Source organism: Adiantum capillus-veneris, chromosome 28 (genome assembly GCF_014529385.1).
Source record: "Adiantum capillus-veneris isolate H3 chromosome 28, ASM1452938v2, whole genome shotgun sequence".
In the NCBI taxonomy this organism is placed as follows: Eukaryota; Viridiplantae; Streptophyta; class Polypodiopsida; order Polypodiales; family Pteridaceae; genus Adiantum; species Adiantum capillus-veneris.
In genome coordinates, this window is record NC_140958.1 from 122,842,695 (window position 1) to 122,849,900 (window position 7,206).

Sequence of the window (7,206 nt, forward strand, 5' to 3'; positions counted from 1 at the left end):
GACCTTAAGATTGCATCAGGCATACATTTCCACTAGCGCCTGCTTGCCCAGGTTTTTTGCATTTGCTCTAACACTTTGCCCTGTGCCTCCTAGCACCCACAACTTGGCATCACATACTTCCCAGCTTGGACCAGGTTTGGCTACACCAACATAGATAGATATATACATGCATACATATCTACACACTCACATATGGATTACATATACATAAGTATATACAAATAAAGTAATATTATACACCTCTTTTTACACCCTCTCTTTTTTGTCTCTCTAATCATGCAAATATCTTTTTTCTCTCTCTACTCTCTCTTTGCACAACTAATCTTTACATAATCTACACACCCCTAAGGTAGGTAGAGAGGACCTAGGGAGGGGGGTAGATGGAGAAGGCATAGAGAGAGAGAGAGAGAGAGATAGGATAAATAAAAGTAGATTAGGTAGAGATTAGGTGTAGAGAGAGAGGGTAGATAGATTTTTATCCATTTATCTACCTTTCTCTACGCCTAATCTACACACCTCTACTTCTTTACCTAATCAAGGTAGATAGAGGGTTATGCATCTATCTACTTCTCTCTCTACACCTATTCTATCTCTCTTTCTATGACTTAAGTAGAGAAGTAGACACACTTGCTCTCTAATATGCACATACACACACACATATATATGTATATACATATATATACACGCTCACGTACATACATGCATACATATATACACACACTCACATAGGTATGTATATATATACACATATATACACTATTGGACATAAGTAGGGGCTAGTAGTGCCAATAGTTAAGTGGAATCTCTTTAGATATCATCACAATCCCAATCATGGTAAAACCAAGGGTATATTATGGTAATCCATACATGAGTGGATGGCAAGGACCGAAATGCCACGATTAAAAAGAAAGTATATCGGAGAGAAAGCATTCAACCATTGGGTGCTACGATCCTTTACTTAGTGCATACATACATGTATATATACACACACTCACATAGATACGTGTATACATACATACATATCTACACACTCACATATGAAAATAAATACAAGTATATACTACAAATATATACATTAAAAGTAACAAATACACCTCTATCTACACCCTTTCTTCTTCTCTCTCTAATCACGTTAATCTCTCTTTCTCTCTCTCTCTCTCTCTAATCTCTCTTTTCCTCTCTCTACACTATCTCCCTATACCCTCTATCTCTCTCTACCTAAACTTTACACTACCTCTCTACCTACTATCTCTCTTTACAACCTCTATCTCTCTACCCTCTCTCTACAACCTCTATCTATGTACGCTCTCGCTAACCATTCTCTCTCTCTCTCTCTCTCTCTCTCTCTCTCTCTCTCTCTCTCTCTCTCTCTCTCTCTCTCTCTCTCTCTCTCTCTTTGCCTACTCTATTAAAATAATCTCTACACTCTCTCTATAACCTCTATCTCTCTCTACCCTCTCTCTCTCTCTCTCTCTCTCTCTCTCTCTCTCTCTCTCTCTTTCTAATCATCTCTCTCTACATTCTCTCCTTATATTATCTCTCTCTACCCTATTTCTGTATTTTCCTCTTTAATCTAACCTATGCTAGTTTTCCACTTTTTCTCTCATTTCCTCTCTCTAATCAACACTTTCCCTCCCATTTTCTATCTCTAAAACACTTTTCCACTATCTTTCCCCCCCAAATCAACCCAAAAAGCCCACGTTTTTTAATCCAATCTTTCTTTAAACTCACTTTTTCTTTTTTCTTTTTTTTGAATGTTTGATGCATTATAATGTTTATACTTTATGTCTATTTTATCTACTCTCATTTAATTATATTTAAACTTAACATAAATTCAAGCAATTTTTCACTCAATCAAACATTAATCTATACTAATCAAGCAATCTTTTCCTCCCTCTCTCTCTCTCTCTCTCTCTCTCTCTCTCTCTCTCTCAAATCTACACTAGTCACACACGGATCATAAGCAAGCGAGCGAGCAAGAAAACAAACCACAAAAAAGCAGAAGAGAGATCATGCAAGAGATAAGAAATCACTATTTCTACTCTTGTGTGTAGCTGTTTTACTTTATATAATAAGACATAAATGAACTTTTAAGCTCAAAAAACAGCTGGCTTTATACAAGTGACGACTATTAGTACAAAAACAAGTCAATCTAGAATTATTTATGTACAAGGCTATAAGAATGAGATCTCATTCTAGTGTAAAATACAATAGCTGATCTAAAAAGTATGTCCCAAGATGTAGTAGGAGCTAGTGATGTCAAGGACAGTCATTTGCTTCAAGCCCAAAAAAAAATTCCAAGAACGGATAGATTCCTCACCTACATCTATCCAAACAAAACAACATATACATTAGCCTTGGATGTGTTTTATAGGTGTCAATGGATTATATCAATTTTTATCTATGTCCAACTTAAAACTATTGTCCAAAGTGTTTATGTATTCTAGTTCTTTATTGTTTTGAAAAAAAATTATCATCCCAAACATTTATGGAAGTACTTATAGGTATGGTTTCTATATAGTCCCATTTTTTTAAACCTTAAATAGATAATAGCATACATATGATTTTGATCAGAAGGCCACCACCCCGTCTGATTCAAGTTTTTAACCCCCATCTCATCCCATAGATCAATTTTTTTATATTCAGATTATTTTTCCAGATTTATCAAGCTCAAATTCACCTAGATTTTTGAAATACCATAAGCCATAAAAGTCTCTGAATCTAAAACTTTAGAACAAAAATTCCATTGATAGTTTTAAGGTTACCATCTCGATTAAGCAAAACCAAATCCCATACGTAGTCTATCATACCACAATTAGAATGCCCAATGAGATGAAGACCTACTTAAATCAAGTCAAGCTGGCCTTAACAAATTTAAAACACTATCACATCCTAGTATACAACATCAAAGGTAGCAGCATTAATACGCTGGTAGCTTGCTACGAGCTCGGTATCAGATGGAACAAGAGTTACTTCACGTTATGCAGTCAACAGACCAAGTGCACATAACAATCGCCCTTGGGGCTAGAAGTACCAAATCCACCATTACCTTTCAAGGGTATATTATACCACCCTATTATTATTTAATGACCAATTTTCAAGCAACGTAGTGCTAGGACAGAGTTTCTATGGCAGAAACTAATTATACCACCCTATTATTATTTAATGACCAATTTTCAAGCAACGTAGTGCTAGGATTGAGTTTCTATGACAGAGTTTCTTTTGGTTTCTATGGCAGAAACCAAAAGACTAATGTGCCATATTGCCTTGTCAGAAAATAGCTTTAAACAGGAGCCAGAAATCATTTATGCAGGGGTTCCACCAATCCAAATGTGTAATATGGTTTTACCCAAAATCTGTCAGTAGTGAAACAATTTTAACACAGTAATCAAGTCTGCAAGAGCAAGTTAATAACCAGTAGCGCAACCAACATTAGAGGAGAAACGATGCAAGCAAAAAAAAACTCTTAATCCAAAACATACGGACATAATCACCATTAGCTATCAAAATCCAAGGTATCTCAACAACTTAGCATGCTTTGAAGTGGTGCAGAGTACTGCAAAAAGAAAAAAATATAACCAACATGAGATTCCTCCTTTTGTTCCATCTCCATTGCAACACCGTAAGCGAGTGTTCAGGCCCTCAAAACCTCACTTTTTATGTACGCACACAGAAAACGTAAGAGCCAAGTCTAAGTGAGGGGTAAAGATTATCCCTCACTTGGTTATAAATACCCGATTTGGTACATGTTCTAAGGAGCCATATTCTAAGCGAAATCACAAACGATCTGTTATCATGACAAGCAGAGTGCACTCCACCGAAAGCCGCCAACCTTAAACAAATGGTTTTTTTTTTAGGGGGCGGGGAGGGGGGGGGGGGGGTTGTTTGTGTGGCACAAGTGAGCAAGAGTAGAGTACAGCGACACAGAGGAGTAGGAATAGTAGGCGATATGCAGAGAGTTGGGGGAGAGACATATTGCGCGGCCTGCTTCCCAAGGAGGAGAAAAAATACTCACGCCTTCCCTAGAAAGGGGATTTTTATGAGGCCTAAATCCCAAGCGAAACTACTAATCAACGGAGAGCATCCCCCGAAGGATGGGGAGGTTCATTGCCTTTTAATGTCTTTGGGACGATTTGACCAATACCAAGCAGTGGAACATGTACCTGTGTGTGTGTGTGTGTGTGTGTGTGTGTGTGTGTGTGTGTGTGTGTGTGTGTGTGTGTGTGTGTGTGTGTGTGTGTGTGTGTGTGTGTGTGTGTGTGTGTGTGTGTGTGTGTGTGTGTGTGTGTGCAGGTGCGCACAGGTGTGCGTGTGCGTGTGCGTGTGCGTGTGTGTGTGTGTGTGTGTGTGTGTGTGTGTGTGTGTGTGTGTGTGTGTGTGTGTGTGTGTGTGTGTGTGTGTGTGTGTGTGTGTGTGTGTGTGTGTGTGTGTGTGTGTGTGTGTGTGTGTGTGTAGCTATTTAAATCTTAACTAATAAGACATAATTGAATTTTTACATTCAAAAGACATCTGGCCAAGGAACAATGAACTGATATGTACAAAAATAACTCGGTATCAGAATTATTTAGGTACAATGATTGTAAGAAAGAGGTCCTCTTTCAGTAGGGCTGGTAGTAAAAAACTTCCCCATTCCTCAGTGGGTATTTCATCACAGTAATGTTGCTTGCCAAAGAAAATAAAGCCTTCCAAGATAAGATAGAGCCCTTACCTGCATCCATCCAAACAAGACAACAATTCTGTTAGCCTTGGATGTTTTTTACAGGTATCAATGGACTATATCAGTTGTTATCCATGTCCATCTTATAGGTTTTAAATACTTTAGACAAGCAAGTTTATTCATTAGTTTTTGGTATGTTTAGCAGTCTTTTATATCACTTTATGGTCTATGGTGAATTCCATCATTAGTAAAACTACGAGCCATAGCTTAGTAGCTATGTATAAAAGCAACCATATACTTACCTTCAAGATCAGTAGCACCCATGGTATAAAGGGTATTTTCTTTAAGACAGAGAGATGTGAAATCCGACTTCTTTTTGTCATCCAAAAAGTCACAGATGAGGGTGGTGACAACCCTACTTTCTGAGCCGAATATATGCAAGAAAAAAGAATCCATTGCTCAAGTACTTTTAGGCAAAGCAAGAAGTACATAGTGCTATGCAAGGTATTGCATCTTTCAAAAACCTAAGCTAAGTAAGGTACCTGTGTGACTTGAGCTGCGAGCTCCATGTTGGCAAGATCAGACAGTAGCCAAAAAAACAGAAAGAAAATGCCTACTCCAGAGCTAAGTGAGGGGCAAGGTGCGCCCTCACCTTTTTTATAGTGGTTTGAGCTTCGTTTCCTGAGCGTGATCGGCGAGAGAGGCAAGCCGCCCTCCTGTTAAGCGTCTTCAAGTGATACACAGAAACTTTGCAAGGGGAGATCTCAGCCTAGGATGCGCAGGCCGCCTCATGAGAGCTCAATGTGTTTAATTTTAGGAGAGTTTTTTTAAGCAAGGACCTAGTCCCACCGGCCATGAGTAGCAAGTTATGAGCTAGTGTCCCATGAGTGCTTCAGAGGGGGGGGGGGGGGGGGGGGGGGGGGGGGGGGGGGGGGGGGGGAGGGTAAAAAATAAATCATTTAGCAATACCACAATGTGTGTGTGTGTGTGTGTGTGTGTGTGTGTGTGTGTGTGTGTGTGTGTGTGTGTGTGTGTGTGTGTGTGTGTGTGTGTGTGTGTGTGTGTGTGTGTGTGTGTGTGTGTGTGTGTGTACCCACCCTATCCCAGGATCCATACACAATGGATCGGTAGTAGGCCCATTGTGTATGGGCCTACTATTTAATTAGAGAGATGAGGTTGACATGGCTGAATTGTAAGCCAGGCCAGTCATCGGGAGAGATAATTTTGGTAATTTTGCTTACTAGGTCACTACTCTTGAATCCATTAAGGAAAAACTTGTAAATAAGCAGCTTGATGTCTTTCCATGCTAAGAGACACTTAGAGGAAGAATATAAGATCAAGTATAGGAGGCTGATGCATGTACTAAGAGCAACTTTATGAGGTTAGTTACTGTTCTTCTTGAGAATTCTATGGGAGGGATATTCAATAGGTCTCTCTTCCAAGTGAAACGGTAGTCATAGCCACCATTATAGGGGTTATGATGTGTAATTGTTGTGAATTTAAGGAATTGTACAGAGGTAGAAAAGAATCCAGAAGTTGGAGTAAAACCTTGACCATAAGTAGGTTCAATCTTGAGGCAGTTAGGGTAAATAAGATTAAATTCCTCCAAAAAAGTTTTATTGTTGAGGCTTAGGATGTCATCCTTATACCTCCAAGTGTCCTTAAATAGGGAGAGTTTATCACATTCAATTTTATCACCCATGGTTCTGAGAAACCATTTGTATTCAAAAAAGGCTAAATATAGATTACACAAGGGGTGAGCAGGAAAATCCCAAAGGGATGCCAAGGCTTTGGTTATAGCACTAGCCTCCCAAGAGAATAGTGCAGTTATCAAAACCCAAGAGATGTTACTAAATAGTTTTTCTTCATTGAATTGTAAGGCATGAGAAGAGTGGGGTTTCTTGGTTTATTAGAGAGAGAAATCTAGAAGAAACCTTTCTTCCTAAGATGTTTAAATGCTAACCCAATCATTTGTAGTAGAATATTCTTCAGCCCCATTTCTGTATCCAGAGGTATATTCTCGTAGCATTGAGTGATATCTGATGTGAAGAGATGGAATATATGTTTGGGGAGGTTAAGAGTGACTTCAGTAGAGTTTTTTACTAGCCAAAAGGGGTTATAGTGTTTTTAGAGGATGTTAGAATAGATTTTTTGTTTAGTTGCACAAACAGATTCAAATTCTGAGAGTATGAGGTCAAGGTAAAGGGTGATATCTTTAGTAATGTCATTAAAAATACCATTGAAAGCATCTGATATCCATCTCCATCTAAATTTATGCTTATGATGTTTATTTGTGGGAAAAAGCACTGGAAGCTTGGTAGCTTGAAGAGAATAGCTAAGATTTACAAGACGCTTGGAGATCTTATCAGTAATCAAACTAGGAAACAAGTTAAGCGGTATGAGTTCCTTCCCAAATAATCTAGTTTGAGCTACTTTCCAAGCCAAGTTTTTGCACATAAGAGTAGGACATTTGGAGCTTTTATCCAACCCTACTATAAACCAATCTTGTGAAAGTTTCTGAAATTCAACTCCTAGATGTGGTGTGATCC